Below are 24,380 nucleotides of genomic sequence, written 5' to 3'. Positions count from 1 at the left end.
GCAGGCAGCCCAAAACACATGAGATAATGTATGAATATGGCTCCCTTCAACAGTTCGTGTCTGGTTTCTTACAGAGATCAGCCTGCCGACAGAAGGGACATGCCAAATCTCATCTCTTTCATGAAGTTCTCGCTCCTAAGGCTGAACTTCCTTAGCACTATCTCCATAAGGTCAATGTTTGGTTCTTTATTCATCTGCCCTTTATATCTTATTTTTCCTAATAGATTGCAGAGGTCTAAAAGCCTGCATCTTTCACTTTGAAATCCCCAGAATGTGCAGAGTACACAGTAGATCTTCATGGAGAATTAGTGAATGAATAGACAGATAATGCCTACTTTTGTCATTATTATTATAATTGGCTTTTAGGGGAATTTTTGCCAATTTTTGTGTGTTCTAAAGTCTCAGTGGTATTTCTGTGATTTTCACTAACCCTTGAAGAATACAATTAAAAACAAACGAAGTATCTCTTCTACTTTGGAGATACTCAGAGTATATTCCTGTCTGTAAGTAGAACAATTTTGTATCAGATGGCATCTTGGGCTGAATATTTGTGTCCCTCCAAAACTCTTATATGTAAGTGCTAACCTTCAGTGTGATGGCATTTAGCAAGTGAGAAGGGCTAGATGAGGTCATGGTCTTCGTGATGGGATTAGCACCCTTGTAAGAAGAGCCACCAAAGAGCTTGCTTTCTCCTGCTGCAGATGCACACACTGAGGAAAGCCCTGTGAGGACACAGTGGAAAAGGCAATTGCCACAAGCCAGAAGCTCCTGGACTTCCAGTCTCCAGAAGGGTGAGAAAATGAATCACTATTGCTTAAGCCACCAATCTATGCATGTTATTATGGCAATGTGGGCTAAGACTGTTGGGAATGCTTTCGGTGAAAGTAACAGGAAATTGAACCCCTGTTTGTTGAGTATGTAATTAAAGACATTTAGTCTCACATAGTAAGAAGATGTTGGAAGGTTGATAGTTCCAGAGAGTCAACAATATTATTGCGAACTCAAAACCTTTCATCCTTCTGTGTTCCATCTTCTGTGTGTTGGAAGATGGTCCTAGTGCTTTTTATTTCTGGAAATGGCTGACAAAGTATCTATTCAGGAAGGGAAGTCAGATACACACAAGCCAACACTCCTTTTAGAAAGCATTCTTTCCCAGTAGTCCTTTCCTTAAACATCATTGGCAGGGATTCTGTCACATGACCACCTTCACTTTAAGTTGAGTATCAGATAAAAGGAAATGGGATTGCCAAACAGGCTTATGCCAATTATGACCCATCCCTGGAGGCTGGGAACATTGCCATTTGGGCAGCATTGGGGCTTTTTAGCAAGGTGAAAGAGCTATAATGGCTGCTGGGTGGCCAATGGATAGTGTCTGCCACCATTCCTCTCTAGTTTCAATATTATCAACAGATCTTATTCTGTATCTTAGTCAATCTTGGCTGTCATAACAGAATATCATATACTGGGTAGCTTATAAGCCACAGAAATTTATATATTATAGTTATTTATTATACAGTTCCAGATGCTAGTTCCAAGACCAAGACACCTGCGATTCAGTGTCTGGTGAGGGCTTGTTTCCTGATCCATCGATCAAACATTCTCAGTGTGTTCTCCCATGATGGAAGGGGCAGGGCAGCAATTTGGGACTTGTTTTATTAGGTCACTAATCCCAATGAACTCATGACCTAATTCCTTCCCAAAGGCACCATCACATTGGTAATTAAGTTTCAACATATGAATTTTAGAATGATACAAATATTCAGACCCCAAATATTTTGTTTTGAGATTATTCTAAACTGAAATTTTCCATTTCAGGGGATCCCTGCCAGACTGTGACAGCCATTGAGTGACTGATTTGTCGTATATAACACCCACAAACTCAAGAGAAAAATAAAAATATCCATGGAAACACATAATTGGAAATTTACAAACCATGATAGATTCTGAAAGTCTTGCCCAGTGGTTCTATACATCAGAATAACATAGGAGGGTTTTCAAAATCACTGGTATTCCAAACTACACCTGCTAAATCAGAATTTCTAGAACGAGGGCTCCAGCATTGGTAGTCTTCCGTATGATTCTCAGGAGTAACAACTACTGCAAGAAAGATTTATAGGAAGCAGAGGTGCAAGTCATCTCAACTTTTACCCTCACTGGAAATCCTTAGATGACCCATGAGAAATTTTCTCTTTGCTTCTCAACATCCATATTTATTCATTAAGATATTTCTTATGTGTATGCTATGCACATGTTGCTCTGTGTGCGAGGTGTTGGATGTTATCAAAGAGAATTTAAACAGCCAGTACCTTGAGAATTTTCTGTTCTTTGGAGTAAATCAGTGAAATATTTTTATTTAAACAAGATAATATTTATTAAATATCAAATGAAAGGCCCAGATATTATGGTCTTTAGAAGATCAGAGGAGGGCCAGATAAATACAGATTTGAATGGACAGTAAAGATTTCATATGGGTGTCAGAAAAAATTGGATAATAATGCTGAGGGAAAGACCATAGTTGTTGGTAATCACACATGCTAACAATTCTGGCATGTTTGGGATGTGACTAAATCAACTAGTTCTCTTGGGAAATAGAAGATAAGATTAGAAGCATTGAAGAAACATGTTTTGATCAGAAACATGTTCTCATCACAGCTGAGAGGACATAGTAGTCTAAACAGGCCTTGAGATCCTAAGTTTGTAGGAAAAAAAATTTCAGGAAGAAGCTCAGGTAGGGTTGGAAATGTCTACTAAGTAGCCAGATATCCAGGAGTATGCATGAGACAGAGGTCTGTCTGAGGCACAAAGTTGATTGTAGAAGCTGTGAACATGGGCACAAAGGTAGAAAACTAGAAGCCAGACCCTCAAATATGTCCTGAGTATTAGATCATTCCCTTCTTGGAGCCAATACTTAGCCTTGTATAAACTATAATTTAAGCATCTGACACAACTGAAGTCCAATTACTTATAGGTGAACAAATGTCTATCAATCGCCTAGTGTGTACCAAATACAGGATATAGCAACCACATGATTGAAGTAAGAGCTAAATACGTAAACAAGACCATTTCAGAAATGGGTAAACTCCATCAAGAAAATAAGGTGGGAGAAAGTGAAAATGTGTGGACTTGAGTGGGTCTCTGTAAGCAAGTGTAGTCAGGTGGACCTGAATGATTAGAAGGAACCATGTGAAGATCCAAGTAGAAGGACCACCAAGGGCAAAGTCCCTGAGAAGGGAATGAGTTGGCACATTCAGTGCACAAAGGCTGGAGCATAGAGGCCAAGACAAGAGGGAGAACAGTGGAACACTCACACAAGTCTTTATTCTTCTATCTCCCCACTCTTTGTTAAGAGCCTGCTCTCTAGGTGCTAGGGGAAGAGTGAAGAAGCAGGGTTCATCCCACATGAGAATTCTGGGATGTCCCATGTATAGGCAGAGTCTTCAAGACTCCAGTAAGGAATCTGAGTTTTCTTTTAATTTCAATGGTGAGCTTCCAGAGTGTATTTTTTATTGGAAAGATGTGATCCAGTTTGTTCTGCTTATTTCCCCATCTACCTCTTTTTGTCAGACCGCGAGGACCTTCGAAGGAGAGATGGTTTCACTCACCTTTGAATCCCCCATGTCTGAGCAGAGGGCCTGTCCCTTCATAAGCATTCAGTAAGTGTTGGTTGAAAGAATGAGGCTGTCATGAATATCTGCACCTTATCTTAAGCAAACTGCTTCAAAAAGAAACACAGAAAGTAAAACGTACAAGTAACAACCCAGCAATTCCACCCCTGGGTACCTACTGAAAACAGGTGTTCAAAACAAATATGTATACATGAATGTTTATAACAGCACTATTCACAGTAGCCAAAAGGTGGAGATAGTCTAAATGTCCACCAACTCATGAATGAATGAACAGAATGTGGTATAGCCACACAATTCAGCTATGAAAAATAATGAAGTTCTGATACATACTCCAACATGGATGGACCTTTAAAATGTTAAAGGATCCAGACTCTGGAGGTCACATGTATGATTCCATTTATATGAAATATACATAAAGGGAAAATCCATAGAAATGGAAAGCAGATTAGTAGTTACCAGGGACCAAGGGGTGGAGGGAATGAGGAGTGATTCCTTACTGGTTAAAATGTCTCCTTTAGGGACTGATGGAAATGTTTTGGAACTAGATAGAGGTGATGGTAGAACAACATTGGTGGCACTGAATACCACTAAATTGTCTGCTTTAAGAATGGTTGATTTTATGAAGTTTATGTCACTTCACTAAGAGAGGGAGAGACAGAAGTGTCAGTTACTTCAAATCATGAAAGAAGCAGGTATAAATTGTATTTTTGAGAAATTTGGCAGAGAAAGGGAAGAGAGGTATAGAAGGATAGCTACATGGACACTTGAGAAAAGTTTTTTTTTTTTTAAATAATATAAGACATGTATGTATTTAAAGGAAAAGAGAAAAAGGGTCAGGGAGATGCCAAGGAACTCTCTGGGTACCAGACCTGAGAAGCTGGAAACATAGACATAACCCTATAGTAGGGAAGAGAATGGTCATTCATTCTGGCAAAGAATGTTGTAATTTGAAAATTTCAAGGATAAATATAACTGGAAAGAGCCTACATTTCTAGCCTACATTTCTCTTTATTAATGAAATAGTAGTTCACATTCTGGTAGTAGAAGTCAATTATTGGATAGAACAGCTATAATAATTTGTATTTTATCAATAGTTTGGGGTTCTCTACAAAGGCCATTTGCTGTTGATCCTGGATCATACCCTTCATTTTTAATTTTTGCATTCAACAACTGTACCTGGTACATGCCAGGAATTCAGAAGACAAGTATGTTTGGTGAGTTTCTCTTTCCTAATTATAGCCTGTGTGTCATTAACTGCTGGAGCCCACTAGCCTGATAATGTTGCCAAGATTCCTGCATGCCAGGGATTTATTTATATTTCCACGTCTGAGATCTGATAGCAAAAGTCTGTGTGTATGTGGTTATGGGTATGTCTATGTGTGAGAGCTATTTTTTTAATTAATTGAGACTATATTCTTTGAATTCAAAAAGCAAAATACAAAGAATCATGGTGAAAATTCTCTCTGTGTTTCCTACCTACCTGGCTCTCTTTCCAATGGCAATCCCCATTGTCAGTTTTCATGTATCCTTTTAGAGATATTTTATGCATATACAAGTAAATACATACATAGGTATACACTCCCTTCCCCATTCTTCATACAAATAGCATACCATACATGTGAGCCTTTTTGTTATTTTTTTCATTTTAGAATATATCATATTCTCAGATATGATGATTTTTCTGGAGCTTTCCTGTTATCTATTCCATTTTCCTACAAAAAGAAAAAGATTTTCCATGTAAGAGAGTCCTCAGTATTTCTACAGCTTTATAGTCTCCTGTTATATAGGCAAACCATTGTGTATTTAACCAGTCTCCTACTGGTGAACATTTAGGTAGATTAAAAGCTGCAATGCAAACATTTGCATGTGCCTTTTCACATGTGTGCAAGTGTATCTGTATGATAAATTCAGACTGGACTTGTTAAGCCAAAGAGCATCTGCCTGCAATTTTATTGAAAAATTGCATCCACAGAGTGTGGGCCAGTTTTTTTTTTTTTTTACTTCCACCAGCAATGTATGAAAGAATACATTTTTCCACAACTTCACAAATACATTGTTTTATCAATATTTTGGGAGTTGTATCAATATTTTAAATATAAAATGGTATCTCAGTGTGGATTTAATCTGCATTTCTCTTACTATGAGTGATATTTTAATATGTTTAAAAGTCATTTTATTTCTTTTCCTATGAACTGTTTACTTGTTTTCTATTAAGTTAGTAAACCTTTATACATTGATTTATAGGAGCTTCTTATATACTATACAACTTAGCCCTTTGTCTGTTAAATGAATTATAAATTTTCCCAATTTGTCATCTCATTTTACTTTGCTTATAATGATTTTTGCCATATAGAAATTGGTTTTATTTTTATTGTAATGAATTTACAAGTCCTTGTGTTATGACTTCCAGGTTTTGTGTCATATTTAGGAAAGACATCTCTCACTTAAATATTATTCTTAAAAATTCTTTCATTATTTCTTCTAATAATTTTATTACTTCATTGGTACATTTTTTAATTCATCCAATTTATTTTAGTGCATGTGGTGCATTGTTGGGTGTTGTCCTAATACCACTTTCCTTCCCCTGAATAAATAACTATTTGTGTTTATTCCTCTAGTACAACTTGAATCAAAATACTGCTTTGAATTTCCAAAAGAAATCAATATTGATTGAATTCCTACTATGTACAATCTTATCGTAATGGAATCTTTATAATTTTCTCCTGGAGAAGAAATCGAGACAGGATATTGAGTCCTGAGATGAAGAAATTTCCTCTAGTAGATTAAAATTTTTTTCAGCAGTAGGGACTCTTCATAATAGTAGGAACCATTTATAACTATAGTCAGGGAGACAGAGAGCAAATTAAAATTACAAACAAAGAAAACACAAATGATTCTTCATCCATGTGAGTTCTCCTCTCTTCTATAACCCAATCATAAAAATTAAATAAATGACAGAAAAGATCTTCAAAGACCACAGTATCTATGAACATGAGATGCTGTTATATAAAGACCATGGCTGTGGATACTTCAGGAATATGCATATGAAATGGAACCTTTGGAATGGAGCTCAAAATGGATTAGTACCAAGACATTCTAAGGCATAGTCTTTTGAGTATACTTTCCTTTGGTATGGGAAAGAACATCATGAAAATTGTAAACCTCAAGTCCTATAATGAAACAATCCTACTTATGTAACTATTAATAGGAACCCTGTGATTTGTTACAGCTACTGATGAATGTCGCTGCAGTCTACCTCTACCATAGCCTGGAATCACTGGCTATTTATTCCTTGGCCTTATTGCCTTTATACTTCTAGTCAGAATCTAATTCTCCAATTTTGGAACTCCTCAGCTCCATATCCTAGAAAACTTTCTAATGAAAACCCAGTTGTACTCTACATTGCAGATGGGTAATATGTGTGGGTGTGTGTGAGTCCTCCAGATAGACAGTTATAGAAGTATTCCTAGTGGAGGGAAGGACAGGCATAAGAACCAGTGGACATGAGTCACAGACAGGGAAGAGAACAAAATGTGAGGAGAAAATAAATAGGATCCTGCTCTCTCAAAGAGCATAGGGAAATTGAGAAAGAACGGGAAGGAGAGGCATTTACGGTTGATACTGCCCATGTGTAGTGGGTTGAATAGTGTTCCAAAAAAAAATTCATACCCACCCAGAATCTCAGAATGTGGCCTTATTTGGTCTCTACAGATATAATTAGTTAAGAGTTGCTTGTTGGATTTGGCTGGGTCTCAAGCCTCAAAACTGGCTTTTTCTCCTAATAGAAGAAAAGAGGATACACAGACTAGGAGGGAGGTCCTGTGACACAGAGACAGAAATCAGAGTGATGCCACTACAAGCCAAGGATTGCCAGGGGTTGCCAGGAGCCACCTGGCAATGTTTATCTTAAGAAAACAGACTTAAAGACTTCCTTTCTAGGACTTACTTATTAAAAATAAGTTATCCTAATCATTAGGCATCTCATTTTTCCTCTGTCTTGGAAGGTAACAGGTATCAAAGATGTTATGAACCCCATGTATTCATTTTGTAAATATTGTTGAGTGTCCACATCCCAGGTACTATGATTGGTGATGATGATGTGGTGTTTAAAAGCAAGATAACAAAAGGGTAGGTGACAGAGATTGGCCTGAGGCAGGAAGCTCTAAAAAGGTGATATTTGAGCCAATGCCTAAAGGACAGCAGGAGCAGTCAAGTGAAGACTTGGGGACAGAGCACTCCAGGCAAGAGAGAGCTGTGAGCACCTAACACACCTGGACCCTGGAGTGTTTCCAGATCAGAAAAGTAGCCCAGAGACTCCAGCAAAGAAAGTCAAGGGGTACTGGCCAGAATCTGTAGGGCCAGGCAGACCTTGACCAAGAAGTGGGATTTTAGTCAAAGTGCAATGGGAAACCCTTGGAGAGTTTTAAGCAAGGAAGTGACATTATCTGGTTTCATTTGTAAAAGATCACCTTGGCTACTGTGAGAAGGATTGATGTTGAGGTGCCAGAGTGAAGGAAGGAAGGCCCATTAGGAAGTTTCTGGGGCATGATATGATGGACCAGGATGAATTTGGGGTGGTGGTGGGAACAGACTTAATACATCAGAAAGGATCAACAGCTGTTCTTGTGGATGGATGGGATGTTAGTGTTAAGTAAGAAAAAAACTGACGTCACAAACAGCTCTACATGGTACAGTAGACTCTATAAACCATTGCTATTTAAAATCTCTCTCCCACTTGGATAGATCTGCATTCTCCATTGGGAGAGAAATGAATATAGTTGAGCTCAGTTGTGTCTTATTGGCTGCTCAGAACTCAGCTTGCTTTGAAGCTACACACTTAAGTTCTCTGTCAGCCCCTCTTCTGCTTAGGGCTCTGAATACTTTGCCTCTGCTTAAATCTGCTAAAGAAAGCTGGGGTGTTTATCCTACCCCTGGCTCTTTTATAAATTGGGAACATTGGAGTCATTTTTCATCCAATAAATGAGGATATTAATGCCCATTCTGTAGAAGTTTTCTGTTAATGAAATAGCTAGCACACAATCTGGCAGAGAGTTGAACTTCAGTAAAAGATAGTGACGATGGCAATGATAATCAGTGTCTCACAAGACAGATGTGAGTGAAGTCACCTTGATTTCTTCTAACCTTGGAATCCTGTAGTTTCATCTAAGACTCTCCAATATTAAAAAAAAAAAAAAAAAAAAGACACCTCACTTCAACCTGAACCAGGGCTGGGATTTGGTTCATCCGGAACACCAGCTCAGGCTGATCAGGTAACCTCTTGATGTCAGTATCTCACTTATTCCTACTTCTTTTATGAAGCATAGGAATAATGTTTTAAACAGTAGAAAGGGAAAAAAAGTTTCTGATAAAATAATGAGCCTTCCTTATTTTGAGCTTTCCTTTGATGTTTGCCACCTCGCTCCCATTATGTCTCTTTGTCCACCATTGAAAAGGCCAGTGTCCTCAATTTGTGCCCAGCTGGAAAGAGAACATGGAGCTGAAGAGTGCAAAGAAGCAAAGAAATCACACTGAGATGATATTTTCCTTTATGAGACATTTCAACAATCATAACAGAGAGAATGTCTTATGAGCTGACCATCAGTTTTAAATATGGAAAATGTTTCCTGTCTCTAGAGCAGTCATTATGTCCTTATATATTTGATGTCACTAACAGAGCAGCTGAGAGGTTTGTCCTATAAAAATCACATATTTAACATAAGGAATGAAAAGGGGAAAAGAATATGATTGCTTCCTAAATCTTGATATGTACCAAGAGTCCTATATATTTGGTAACATGCATTCTTGATCTGGCTGCATTATTCTCACCACTTCAGTTTATTATCTTTTTTCATAATCCATTATTATTTTTGCATGGTTTTGGTACCTTCTTTTATGTCTTTAATAGTGTTAGACATACTTTTGGCAGTTTCTACCAGACTATTCTATCACCTGAAATTCTCAGAAGCCTCATTCTGCTGTTTGCTTTGCATAGCACTCGCTGGTTTTGATTTTGGAGCACGTGAGTCTATCCTCAGCCATCCTTTATCATCGAGAATCATAGGTGACCCACATAAAGGTGTGGCTCTCCAGAGTATTTTGAGGTTTTCTCCTGCCAAATGCCATAGTGATATGACTGGACTGAGACTAAGTTTGATTTTAATATTTCAGCTTAGAGGCTTCTGAACTTGGTGGATTATAAATATAAATCCCTAAACTCTATAAGTCTTAGTCACAAATTCTCAGGGGGAGACTTATGGGCCAAGAAAAGACAAGCCCTGTTGTGACCACAGATGGGTTATTTTTCCCTAGGCCAAGAGTCCCAGTGTTGTGTGGAGATCTCAGTTCCAACTTATTAACTCCCACAGGCCCTTGTTCCCAGATGGGTGCTAAAACCAAATTCCTGCAGTCACTGAGACTGGGCCAAGCTCCTCAAGGCAGATAAGTTCCCAGGGCCTCCTGCTCTCATTTCAGTTCTCTCTTTGGATCTGGTGCTCGGGGAGTGCCCTACTTGCAAATTTAGCCCTTTATTTTAAAAGAATGCATGTTCTATTCTATTCAGAATATCTTAACATTTGGGGTAGAAGGGTTTTGAGGTTATCTGGTCTACCATATGGGTGGAAATGAAACTGTCAACTCATTCTTCATGCTACAGCCAGTGAGACCTTTTCAAAATACAAGTGTGATTTGTTTATTAACCTCGCATAAAATCTTAAATAGCTTCCCAACGGTCTTAAGACAGATTCTGAAATCTATAACCTCTAAGGCCCGGGATGGAGTTGGCCTTGCTTCCTTCTCCACCCTTATGTTGCAGTTATATCCCTTCACATTCTCTGTAGCCTACTCTCTGTAGTCTAGGGTTCTTTTAGATTCTAGATTGTACCTAACTCTTCCTTATCATAGCAACCTGCCACACTCTGCCCTCTCTTCCTGGAACACCCCCAGTTTACTCACCATTCCAGATCTCAGTATAAGTACACAATAGCAGTCATCTAGGCCTGTTTCCTCTGACATGTATGTATATTGCCCCAGGCACCTCTCCTTTATTGTGCTTATCACAACTGTGACTTATATTTATTTTTGTAATTATTTTTTTAGCTTGTCTCTCACCCAGTAGGTTGTAAATTCTACGTGAAAGCAGGGGTCATGTATGTTTTTGTGCACTGTTTTTATTAGTCAGTAAAATTAACACTAGCTGCTAAGCTCACATTGACATCAACAATCCTAAAATCACCATCATTCAACACTATACAAATTAATTACTCTTGCCATATTCTAAAGTGAGTCGTGCCACTTTTCTCCAGTTGGATTCCCAGAAACCCAGGTTGCAATGCATCCCTGTCACCAATATGTTACCAACAAGGTCACATTGGAAGGGAAAGAAATGAAGGATTATGTGGGAAGTTTTTAATGACCCAAGGCCAGGCACACTACTCTTTCACTCCCATTCTATTGGTCAGATCTAATCAGATCTAATTGCCCCCATGCAAAACAGCTGGGAAATGAAGATAACCTGTGTACCTGGGAAGAAAAGGAGAAAAATGATTATTAGGCAAGCACTCATGTCTCTGCCGTATCATTTTACCAAAGAGTAATTCCTGACAATAGAAAGTTCTTGATAAACATCAATTGAACAAATCAACAAATAGATGAGTGGGTGCGCATATGGATGGAGGGATGGTCATAATGAGGGGCTTATTCATTCTACTATTCTATAAGCTCTTTGTGTGAACAAGCCATATCTGTATTGTTCATCATTATGTCCCTATTGTAAGGGGAGATTTGGGCTCAAGTAGAAGCTCACACAGAGCACACGGTTACCACTACTTGGGAGATTTTGTGGAAATGGAATGCTACTAGGTCTTTTTTAAAAGGTGTGGAAAGACCTTGGAAAAACAATTTAAGAATTTGTGAAGGCATGGGAGAGATGGGGTGGGGAGTAGCAGAAATGATGAAGAAAAGTTGGCATGCATGTGGTTGAGAGGGCCAAAGAAAGGAATTGGTGGTAAGAATGGAGAACATTACAGGGGCAACATCACCTGGCTAGTGTCCATCTGAACACCATATCTGCTGAGCTGCAAACTCCATTATTTTCTCTTTGATGTCTTGTAGACTTACACCTAGGAATAAGGGTGTCTCTTCAGTGAAACAGCATATTCCCTCCTCCCATCTTGGCCCACAAGTTTAAAATGAGTAAAATATGCACATGAAGTATGGTGTTTGGATTGAGCAGGAGTTTGGTTCTGTAGAAGGCACTTTGCTTCTGGCCATGCAGAATGGAAAGCCACACAAGTTCCAGCCCCAGCTGTCAGGCCGGGATTTCGCCCTAGCCTCTCTCCAATCAATACATAGAAATGCCTGGTGCCATCAGGAGGGAGCTGCATTTTTTAAAAACGAATGAAGCAGGACAGCCAAAATCTTTACCTTCTTTATTTTCTTCTTGGCAGCTTCATACCAGGGATGGAGATGATCCTGACGGGCAGCATGAGGGTGCTACCTTCCCCATCCCCAAGAAGGGAATCAGGGCTACAAAAAAGTAGCCCTATAGCACAGGCTTCCGAAATGCACTGTCGAGTTAGTGACAGGGGAGCCGCTCTAGCTCTGGGGCTACAGCAGAGCCGTGAGCTTTAGTGGATCAATACTTTAGTCTTGTCATGCTAATTGCTCATTGGTTGACATTCATGATCCTTCCTTGCTCCCTCCCTATGTAAACTCTTTACAGCTGGAACAGCGGGATGCAAAAATCCCAAGCCTTCAAAGCCAGCTCCTGCAGAAGACAGAGGGCCTGGCAGCTGAGGTATGGTGCTCCCCCATTTCCTTGTCGCCCCCCCCCTTAAAAATGCTTCATGTGTGTGTGCATGTGGTGGTGTGATAGGGAGACGCACGAAGAAATACCTGGGGTCACTCTCCTGTAACACGTAAAACAGTATTACCTTTTCAGAACAAAACAGTATCGCCTCCCCTTCCACTCCCTCCAAAAAGAGGAAGAGAGAAAAAAAAACAAAACTGAAAAACATCCATTTGCTCTATGAGTTTGATCACAGCCCTTCTGTTGTGGTGATTGTGTCACTCTCCACCAGTTCACAATGAATATGTACCTGCAACTGTCCTCTCTGCTCCCAGACTAAAGCTGCTGTGAAAGAGAGAGAGAGAGAGAGAGAGAGAGAGAGAGAGAGAGAATGCATGTGTGTTCACGCCTACCATATTGGCTTCCTGTCCCTGGAACATCAGCTTTTCTAGCTGGCTGAGCCTGTCCCCATAACCACTGTTGCCACTGAGACCACCCCAACTCCTACCCTGTAAGCTTCAGGCCTATGCTATGCAGGGTTTTGTTAAGCTGTTTAGTATTAATTGATTTTTTTTTCCCATTTTTTTCTTTCTTTCCCTGGGCGGGTCAATAGCTGGATGCTTCAGGAGCAGAGGATCTATCAACTGCAGACCAAGCATAGGGAGCCGCAGACAAACCTGGAACAGTAATCCAGCCAGCTCCAGTCGCTCCCAGTCGGCAGCAGGAAGCAAGCTCTGGCCATGGGGCAAGAAATCGACTCTGACCCAATCCTTGAGGTCTGGTAAGTTTCTTCACTTTTGGAAAGTGAGGCAAATAATAACCAAGTCTTTTTTTTTTCTTACGCAAAAAGATTCGGCAGCATTTTGGCTGATTTCAGTTAATGAACTAAAGATCAAAATCGGGAAACCCGCAGATCTGGGAGGATGCATTGGGGAGGGTGGGTTGCCGGATCGACAAGGGCTAACCAAACTGCGATCCTAAGGTGAGCCACTGCAGCCAAGCAGATGTCCTGGACATCGATCCTTGCATCCTGATATTGATTTCCTCTTGGGGCCAAGAATGGGGTGGACCTATGGAGGACAAGAGGGGAACTGACACCCTCCCGGAGGGCCAAGCAGCCCTAATCGGTGATAACAGTGTTAAGTGGTCAGCCTAGAGATGAGGTTTGCTCAGATCTATTGATCTACACTCCCCTGGGATATAAATCCTTCTGAATTTGCTTCCATGGATATAAATATTTATAATTAAAATAGCTGAGAAGCTTCTTATAGGCACAGGGAGAATGGCCCATCCCAGGATTAAGCTTGGTATCAATCTCTACTGTCTCTCTACTTTGTGTACTCTTCTCATTCTCTTACATCTTTTATACATCTCCGTTCTCTGTTCTGAACCCTATTTTGCTCACCCTGAGTGACAGGCACAATGTCTCAGACTATCAGAAGCCGGAAAAAAATCTATTCTTTCTGAATGCTGCCTCCAGCTGAGGAGGGGGTGCTCCTCTGGCCAAGGCTACACAGTTTCTTATGCATTCAGGAGCCTGGACTTAGAAAGGGATGGGCTATTTGGGGAAATCGAGGGAAGACATTTTTAGTTATTGCTTTGTTTTTGCTTTTATTTGGGCATCTGTTTGGATCCTGTAACAAAAAGGTTTCGAAGTGCAAATGTGTTAACCAATGCCGGGACCCTGCTTTGGCTTGCTTTGCTGTGTTAAATCTAGGAGAACAACTTGAAGGGCCTCACACTCCTATTTCTCAGCACCTCATAAATTTGGGCTCCCATGAAGTAAACAAAACCTTTCTCACCCAAGAAAATGGAAAAAGAAAGGATGCTATTGGGGAACTACTGATGGGCAGAGTCCCTGAAGCCACCTGGCAAGACTGAGACTGTTGATCAAAGCTTTGTCCACTGAAAGGACAACCTTAGAAAAGATTGAAACCATTCAGCTTTAATTTTTAGGACTTTGGATTGAAATTTAGGTGGTAGGGCGAATGGACTTGAAACTCATTCACTTAGCTCCTTAAACCCATCATTTATGCATCTCCGTTCTCTGTTCTGAACACTATTTTGCTCACCTGCATCAGTCATAAGACATAAATCTGTTCACCTCTAAATCCATCATAACACTTTGGTGTTCAGGATGCAATTTTTTCAGTTTGGGAAGTTCTGAGTATTTTTATCAGGTGTCTGTCTTGCTTTGTTGCTTGTATCTTGAGTGGTGTGTCTTTGTGGGTCTATTTGAAGCAGGTTCCATTAATTTATAATTTATACCTACAAAAATTTTAAGTACTTCTGAATCTTATGTTGGTCATCATGTGTATGCATACACTGCATAGGAGGTGAAGAGAGTTCTTTGGATTTTGTGTCTCCCAATTTTGTTTGTTTGCTGGTGGTCCCGAAGGTAAAATCTATGGCTTCACCCATGCCAGGCTCTAAGCACTCACTATAACAACAGCCATGCTTCTCTGATTTTAAAATGTTCAGGCATTTCAGTCCACGTGGGTCAGCCCATAAATGTCTGTGTATCTTCATGCAGGTGTTCATTGGGAAGACATGAACATAAGCAAGTTAGAATAGTGTTCTACATTTCTCTCCCATTCATATTAACCGTGTCTTTCCCAGATGCAAATTAAGCTTTGCTTCCCCACCCTTTTTATCCAGAGGTGTTAGTTTCAGAACTCAAATATAGCTCATTTGTCTCTTTTAGCACATGATTGAGGGTTAGGGACTATTTGAATTGGCAGTTAAGGGTTAGTATTTTGGACCATTTGGCTTATATAATTTTTATAAAATAAAAGTCTCACAGGTATAATTTCAATAGCCTTGGCTTAAGAATGTTTCTCAGCATGCATGAGAATAAAAAACACTTCAAACAAAAAATGGAAGAATGTTCTGGTTAGTAACTTGTATGCTTTTGTGGTAATGGAGAGGATTGGAATGCAGTTCTCTTTGTTTGAATTACATGATAACACCCAGAATGTAAAAGGTGTATTTTACCATAGAAATAAACTTTAATATTGACCTAGAGAATGGAAGGCCCAGGCTGGTACTTAAATCCTCCTCTGCTAGATTATAATGAAAAGCATAATAAGAATAGGGTTTTTTTTAAGGGGGAAAAAACAAGATCTGCATTTTTCGCCTATTGTTTATAATATTTGTTAATATTTGCTTGCATGATTCCTCTGAAGAAGAAGCTTATTTGGAGAAACTTATCTAAATTTTAATATTGAATATGCTTCATTAATGAAATGTGTATGTATTTGTGGTCTTAGTGCCACTAAATCTAAATAACAGATAAGTTCGTTGCTGTCTTGTGCTACAGGTCATATTTGAAAGCTTGGATGCCAGGTATAGGGAATTGATTGTATTATGGAATCATCTAGTCACTTATGTTTTATTGTCTACAGTCTTATAGGAATTTAGCTCCTGTATTATAGATAGATTTGCCTGCTACATTTGCATCTTGTATTTTACATATCAGATCTATTTTTTAATTCTATTTCTCTATGAAGTTACACCTTCAATATATTTTCTAATGCAAGGATATAATAAAATTTCACTGTTGTTTCTATATGACATAAAATGTAATTATGGTGGTATTTCACTATTTTCATAATAATAATATACGTATTATGTTTCAAACCTTTCTAATCATCTCAATGTACTCATTTGATCCTCAGAGCAAACTTATAAGTTAAAACAAGAGTCATCATCTCCAACAATGAAACATACACAAGGTGCCACAAATATTAATGTCAGACTTGAGGCTGTGACCTGAAGCTATACACCCCTGGTCAGGTGTTCTTTCCACAACTACCAGCTGCCTCCGTTAATGTTTGATAGCAGTTTAGCATATTCTATATTTCCAGTGTCTGTTACAACCATTGAAATGCTTGTAAGGCAAATGTTGGTTGATCTTAATTGGTCTGTAGCATCCTACCCATGCAAATAAAAGTAGCAAATAAGTATTTCAGGCATCTTTCCTTGCCTTTATCCTACCACAATCTGCTGCAGAAGCTGATATCAGGACGGACCATTTTTGTTAGTCTCAGAAATTCTGTATGCACTGTTAATATGCTTAATAGGTTTGTTTACCAGGAACATGTCCTTATGAAAATATGGTGAGCACATATTGCCTAGTATATTTTGCAAAATTGTTACATACATGTTTTTTCTTGATACATATCAACATTTGTTTTAAAGAAACATTGTGTGATTTGAAGCATCAAGATGAAATGCTTAAAGTCATGGGGAAGTGTCTCCTTTCCCTGCTTTTCCCCAAAGTCCTCCCCATTCAGGGTTCTTAAACTCTGCTGTTCTTGTACCCCACTGCTAGTTTGCCATAGAGATAAATCTTATGGATGCTTCTGAAATAATGCACTTAAGTGTGCATAAAATAAAACATGTCAAATGACAAAGGAAACCAATTTATATGGAAATTAAATTATCAAGATATTAAAATCAATTAAATATTTTAAAGTTTCTGGTATGATAATGTGTGCTTCTTATTAATTCATTGATAAAGTACAATAGTGAAGCTACTCCTATAATTTTAAGGCAATGTTGAGCCTAAAGGATATTTTGAAAAACCTACAACAATGTCTTATATGGATATGATATGATGTCTGTGATTTCTATTGATGATACAGTCACTGGTACTGTGAATGTTGCTATGATTTATAATCTATGTTTATAATTGAAGGGAGTGATAAATAATGGTTCAAAGTTAGAGAAAAGAAAAGGTTTTGTTCCCCACCCATGTCATAGGCCTGCTGAATTCTATCCATCTACTCCTTAGAAATCAGTGGGTGCAGGTTAAAAACACCTCTTCCACGTCATTTCTACTCATTTTTCAAAACCCAACTAAAGCACCATTTCTTCTATAAAACTTTACCAACGTTCCCCCAAGGGGACTTAGCTGCCACTCTTCTGTGCCCCAAGTGCACTCTACAGCCTCTCCAACCTAGCACTTGGCGCTCCACAAGGTCTGTATTAACTTACTTACCTGTCATTCCTACAGGAGCACACATTCTTAAGGGCATGGGTCATACTTTATAGACTTTTTACCACCGCTTGGCACAATATCTGGCATGTAGCTGGGGCTCACTAGACATTGAAAAGGAAGAGATAGGAAAATTCAAAGACAAGGGAACCATAAATCATAGACTATGATCTTAAAATAGAAAATTAAAAGTCGGTAGTTTGAATGTTTGCTTAAGTCAGATTTTCCATCAGTGATCCCTTTGGATCCCAGAGTGTAAGATGACCACATGGACTCGTTCTGCTCCCCTTTCAGTGCAACTCTCAAGTTACAACCTCTTAGAAACCATGAGCACGTGCTAATGACCTGATAATAACAATATCCCAGGTTCAGACTTGTTTCTTTTCTTGTAGGTTCTCATTTGTACAGGCAAGAGAAAGGGGCAGGAAGGGCATGGAGATAAAAGGATTTCTTCCTCTTTCAAGGGCTTTATCAGTCAAATTTCAAAAGACAGGGAAGATGACTTTAATGTTAGGGCACATGTATAATGAGTGAGTCCTCCCTAAGACTCTATGTACTTGAATCATCGTTAATATCTCCTCGAAAAATAGAACACTAATAATAAGCTTCCTAAGTCCTCAGCACAAATACTTTATGTAGGATAAAGACAGAGGAAGGCACACTATCAGATGTGTACTCAGCTTCTCAATATTAATGTCATATAAAAATCAGGACTTATTCATGCATATTGACTTAATTTTGTATGCATGTCTCCCTTGCCAGTAATAAATACTTGCCATTCCTATCCAAATGAATGGGTGTTCACATATCAATGTGAAGCTGTATATTTCCTGGGTACAAGTTGATTTTGATCTGCATTGCGTTTGTTTATTACAGGAAGAAGATATCAGAATAGAGATAAAATTGGGGGGAAAATTATAGCCATTTTTATTGTCTAGTAGCTGTCTTCCATTCAGTATTCCAGTGCACAGCATATGATGAACCTGAGTCTTTGATTAACAGTTCAGTGACATTCAATACGCCTTATGGAATATCTGAAATATACTAGTCAGCCTCACTAAGTTACTAAATTGAATCTGATTTATATAAACTTCTAACATCTTAACTTAGATAAAGTTAATTTCACCTCATCGTTTAATAAGACACTGACCCACATGCCCTGCATGTTTCTTACAAGTGGTGTCTTCTCAGGGTCATTTGGTAAAGATCTAGGGAGCAGATGCTCACCAGCACTCACCACCCACTGTGGGGAAAAAATTGAAAAGCGGGATTCTCAGCCCTTTTTTCCACTAGCATTCCTAAATGGTGTGTGGGTAAGAAATAGAGGAAAAACCATACAGTGACTATGACAGCAAGTAAGAAGCAGCTTGTGGGAAGGATGAGAGCCAAGGGATTGATCTCCAAGGATCAGCTCCATTTAAGCCTTGTCACCTTTGGAAAGAAAGCTGCCCATGGGCTTAACTGATGGGACTGTGTTTCTAGTTCTAAAGTTTCGCTTATGCATGGTCTTTCGCCTGTCTCTCTGATTTCATCATTCTTTGCTTTGGTTGTCATGCCTCTCGTTCCTGCTCTCCCACTCTTTTGGAAACATCTTCCATTTTCTGTTAACTACTACTCTCCATTTACTGATTTTGAGCTCTTCAGGGGGAAAACTCTACCTAAACCTTAAAGGTGAGAAATATTTTGAGAGAGGAGGCAAGTTGATCTAAATACACACAGAGAAACATTGCTAAGTTTGTTTGTTTGTGGGTTTGTTGTTGTTGTTTTTTTTTTTTTTGCAAATAAATATAGACATTCTTAGTGAAGATGATCATTTTAGCATTCCAGTAAGAATTTAATATTTATAATCAGATCACCCTTAATTTACACAAGGCTGTGCACATCTTTCCTGGGTACAAGGGAAAATGACTCTGGGAACACAATCCCAGCAAGCAGAATAGGAAAAATAGCTTAAATACTATCCTGAACTTTACAACAGACACTTATCTTAAAGGAAACCAAAAAAGATTATTAAAGCAATTTTCTTATGATTATTTTCTTGGATTATTAAAGCAATTTTCTTATGATTATTTTCTTATGTATTAAGGCAATTTTCTTATGAATTTAACAATGGAAATTATTTTTGACAATGTACATTTTAAAGATTCTTGAAAATTTTTAAATATTTTCTGCACAGAAAAAGGTGTCCTCAGTAATTATCATCTGGTGAAATGTAAACCCCGTGCCTAACGATATAACGAATCAGATGTTAAGAGAGAAAAACTGAAAGGCTGTAGAGGATAATGGAGCCCAAGAGCATGAGGCAGCTTTGGGAATGGATAAAGGACAAATCATTCCAGACAAATGTGATCACTCTTTTAAATCGCATTACGAGATTAATGGATGAAGGGAATGCACTAGAGGTAATATATATGGATTTTACTAAAGCATTTGATACACTGCTCCATGAATTTTCACTTGCAAAATTAATTCAAATTGGGTTGAATATGTGCATGGTCACATAGATCGAAAATTGGCTGAAGGACCGTAAACAAAAAGCAGTGACAAATGTCAGTCCCTCACATTTAGGTGGGAGATAGTGTCCACCTCATCTATGAGGACCCATGTCCACATGGGTCCGTGTCATATAACCACCTCTCTAATCATCTGAGGAAGGAGAAAGGGAAGAAAATTACAGAATTCACAGATTTTGACATAGGAGGTGTCACGAAGCAAGGCATGGTTAGAGCAGGGAAAGCACTAGAGATAAAAGTAGACAATGGAGTTTTATTCAGTCATAAAGAAGAATGAAATCATGTCTTTTGCAGGAAAATGAGTGGAACTTGAGGCCATTATTTTAAGCAAAATAGGCCAAACTCAGAAGGTCAATGGTCATATGTTTTCTCTCATGTGGGAGCTAGAGAGGAAAAAGGAAAAGAAAGGTGGGTCAGGGATCTCTTGAAAATCAAAGGAGATCAGTAGAGGAGAGGAAAGGAACCCGAGGAGGGAGGAGGGAAGGGAAAGAGGAAATACTGGGGAACCAAATGGACTAAATTATATTGTTATGTTGTGTGCATGAACAAATATGTAACAGTGAAACCCACTATTAGTACACCTGTAATGCACTGATAAAAACATGGGCGAAAAGTAGAGAGTAAAATTTCATAGAGGTGATGCTTTGCTTTTGTAATGATGACAGGAACAGAAGATCACTAGGAAATAAATACACATAATTTTTTCATTTTAATTTGCTTAAGTGAATGGATACTGGAATATCAGTCATTTCTCCAAATATGTAATGAAGACAAGGCAAATAATCATCTTGAGAGAACTTTGGCTTATAGGACTCCTTCTAACAAAAAAGTCCCCAAACACCATTTTGATAACATTATTTGGTTATTCAAATTTTCAAAATCATAAAATTTCATTGTTTAAAAACACTATTAACTCTTAACGAGTAGTCTGTATAAAATTTGATTTTTCTTTTACCAAGAAAGAGCAGAATCCTACTTATTATCAAAGCCCTTTCATATTCTCCATTCTATCCAATCCTCTTAACCATACTGGGAGGGAAGTATTCCCACCTTTGACTTACAGATGTGGAAACAGAGGCTCAGAGGAGACAGATGACTTACACTATACCATTGATAAATGACAGGCTTGTTACTTATGCACAAGTTTTATGGACATCTACTCTTGGGGTCTTTCTCCTAAGCATCGCGACTTCTAATGTGCATTCCATTTAAGAGACTTTTTCGGAAGCCTTATACCAGGGTCTGACCTTGACTTTAAGTTTATCCTCTGCTGAATTATATAACATAATGAAAAGGACGTCCGGTGGAATCTGGGACATAGAAGGCACCTAATAGTGTTTAGTTCATTCTCTTGCTTTTACCCTATTTACAATTTCATCATTCAGCAGTTCCCAAGCACCAAATGAGTACTGGGCACTGCCCGGCTGTGCAGATCAGTCGTCTTAGCTCTTTTTAAATTCAGGTCTCCAAAATTAGACCAGAAGCTCCTTGAGAGAAGACCATTGTGTCTGTCTGGTCACTGTAGTGTCCCCAACACCTCACATACAATCAAATAATGACTTCCTGCCCTCTCATCCCTCCCAAGTTCCCTTGAGCTTTGAACAGAATAAAGCCTCGTGTGCTCACCTCATTCCTACATGCAACCTAGAAGAGAAGTCCTAGACAGGGACTGGATAAGGAAGCTGGATCGTGACTGCTTTTGACAAGTTGTTTGTTGTTGCTCTATTATTTTTTTCTTTCTTGTCTTTTACCAACTCAACCCTGTGGCTTGTATCACCATGACTGATAACAAGTTAACCAGGATGGGAAATCCTTTGGCTGCTGGGAGGACCTACTGCCTAAGGATGGGTACTGACCTTCTTCCATGCCTATCCCCAGCCTTTCTGCAGGAAGCTATAGGCAAACAGCAAGAGCCCATGACTTTGCAGTTTTCCCATAGTCTGCTATCCTGCAAATTTGAAATCAGAGTAGAATAGGGGAAACCCAGATTATAGAAAAGCTTGGAGACCCTTTAGTGAACAGACCAAGTCCAAGGACAGGATAGCTCCGGTTGTCATTCATAGTTCAGAGGCCCCCATGCATATGGCCACAGCTGGGCAAAGACCTGATCACTGCCACCTCTCCTGCTGTGGCCTCTCCTTAACTGTGTCCCTGGCTAGTTCACATTCCCACAGAACAAAGGCAAATATGCATATCCTGCCTGGGATTGCTTATCTCACAGATATTGCTTCCCACAATCAGACTAGTTGTATTATTTCCAAAAAGAATTCTTTGGTAGTTTCCAACCCTCCTCTGCATTAGGCTTATTGCAGTTGGGCGAGTGCACCTGAAGCCTTCAGTGAAGTGTCAGGTGTAATTTAGCACTGGGAGATGAATTATGGGATTGCCCTTTAGGAAAAGGCTGGGAGCTCAGCCCTGCCTGTCAAATAGGTCCCTGCCTTAGAGTGAACTCTGCAGGTGAATGAATCAGTATTTGGCATATCAGCATTTCATAGAGCCTCCATGCTAATGTCTTTTTGAAATGAAACCGAGAAAGCTGTTAACCTCAGTTAGCCGGGTGTCCCCTCTGTGACCGGGATAAATCATCAGTGTAGAGGCTAAGAACTCTGTTCTTACTGCTTTGGGGAATGAGAGCTGGGGATGTAGGAAAGAGGATGGGAAAAGTCTCCAAATCTCAGAAACCTAAATAAGGGGTTTTATTTCCCTTAAAAGGAGAAAAAATATTATTTCTCCTTGCCCAAAAAGGATTTTGAATAATTTCCTTCAAGTAGATATCAAAACCTTACATTTTTCCCCCAAGCCTTTTAGTGTGTGTGTGTGTGTGTGTGTGTGTGTGTGTGTGTGTGTGTGTAAGCTCCCAGAGTATCTCACAATTGAAAATCTGGTCTTAACAACCAGAGCAGCTATGGTCAGCCAATTGGGAATTCTCTTCCATTTCCTGAACATTTTTCCCAAGATTCACATTCAAATAACCTCCATATGAAATCCTCACGTGAACTTTATAAAGCAGGAGTCATTACTTCTTGGTTTATGCTTGAACACACTCAAGTAGGGAGAAGTTTAAGGAAGAGGCAAAGCCTAGGTCAAACCCAAAACTTCTTCAGTCCCCGGTTCCCTAGTCAGCAGCTGCCTTGCAGCCCATTGCAGCCAGATGTGAGGCCAGGCACTGGAGTCTTCTAACAAATCACTGCAAAGAGGTTTGTGACCTAACCACACAGGCGTGTGTGTGTGTGTGTGTGTGTGTGTGTGTGTGTGTGTGTTGAACCTAGGGCCTCACAGCATGACACGGGCTCCTTTTTTGCTCTAAAGGCTCTTGACTGCTTCCTCCTCCAGCTGTCCCCAAGGGAAGGCTGTTTATTACTACTTACATCCCCAGCCCTTGGTATTTACAATCAGCTTTGCAACTGCTTCTATTAGCTCCAAGGTGCATGTTATTCCCTTTTCCATTTTGCCTTCTTGAGCTTTCTGAACTGAGAAAGGAGTAGATGACTCAAGGTAAAACCCACAACTCTGAGTATTCAAGACAGGCATGGAGCGAGATGCTGGAAGAATTCTCAACCAGCAGGGAAACAAACGAGGGTAAGTGGGCTGCAAGGTTTTTAGAACAATTATGGATTCATAAGATTCTTCAAATATTCTTACATCCTAGAAAAAAATTAAAAATATAAAAAGCATAAACTATAAAAAGGGCAGTAGGAGGCAGGCATGTGTGGAGGTGCGGCTGTGCTTTAAAAAGGAGCTTTCTTGCTTACTTGCTCCTCTTCTGGGTTTTGTGGGAGGAGGATCAGAACAGCAAGGAAACCAGCTTGCAGTGACAGCACTTAATTGTGGATAGGATATAAGATACAAAGGTTGGAGAACCACCAGTAGAATCCACCTGCATCATTTCACAAAAGTAAAAACCAAAGCTCTGAAGTGTTAAGCAATTTTCCCAAGGTCACAAAAGTTGTTAAATTGAAAAATTGTAACTTAAATGCAAATATTCTGATGGGAAGTCAGTGTAATTTTGTTTGTTTCTGCGGTGCCTGGGATCAAACCCAGGGCCTTCCACATGCTAGACAAGTGCTCCATCACTGAGCTACCTACCAGCCCAGGAAGTCAGTGTTCTTTGTGACATCTGAGGTTGTCTAGAAGAGTTCCCTTCCTTTCTCAAAAGTCCCAAGTGACAATCTAAAGAAATGAAGAAAATAACCACCCAGTGTTACTCAGCTGAGAAAGCAAGCCTTTATTTCAGACCTTTATTTTACTCTTGTTTGCCAAGGTCCCACTCACCTGCTGCCATGAAATCACATCTTCCACTAGCTTCCCCTGACCTTCGCAGACAAATGAAACCAGATAATTTTATCGTGGTTAAACGTAGTATGTATTTTACCTTTGAATGCGCCTCTGTACTTGCACTTATCTCTCATGTGGTAATTTATTTGCTCACTGGTCTCTTGTTCTTACAGGCTTTGAAT

At 39.3% G+C, this 24,380-nt stretch overlaps 1 long non-coding RNA gene across 1 annotated transcript in view; it reads left to right on the top strand.

Moving 5' to 3' along the window:
• The first annotated feature begins 602 nt into the window (after positions 1–602).
• Positions 603–24,380, top strand: part of LOC125613162 — a 42,421-nt gene continuing 18,643 nt past the window's right edge. The window contains exons 1-4 of the long non-coding RNA XR_007343657.1: positions 603–791; positions 3,565–3,653; positions 12,346–12,420; positions 13,025–13,192. This is a non-coding gene — a long non-coding RNA (uncharacterized LOC125613162). The remainder of the gene's footprint in view (positions 792–3,564; positions 3,654–12,345; positions 12,421–13,024; positions 13,193–24,380) is intronic.

Source organism: Marmota marmota, unplaced genomic scaffold, assembly GCF_001458135.2.
Source record: "Marmota marmota marmota unplaced genomic scaffold, marMar, whole genome shotgun sequence".
NCBI classification, from domain to species: Eukaryota; Metazoa; Chordata; class Mammalia; order Rodentia; family Sciuridae; genus Marmota; species Marmota marmota.
This window is presented reverse-complemented; position numbering and strand designations above follow the sequence as displayed.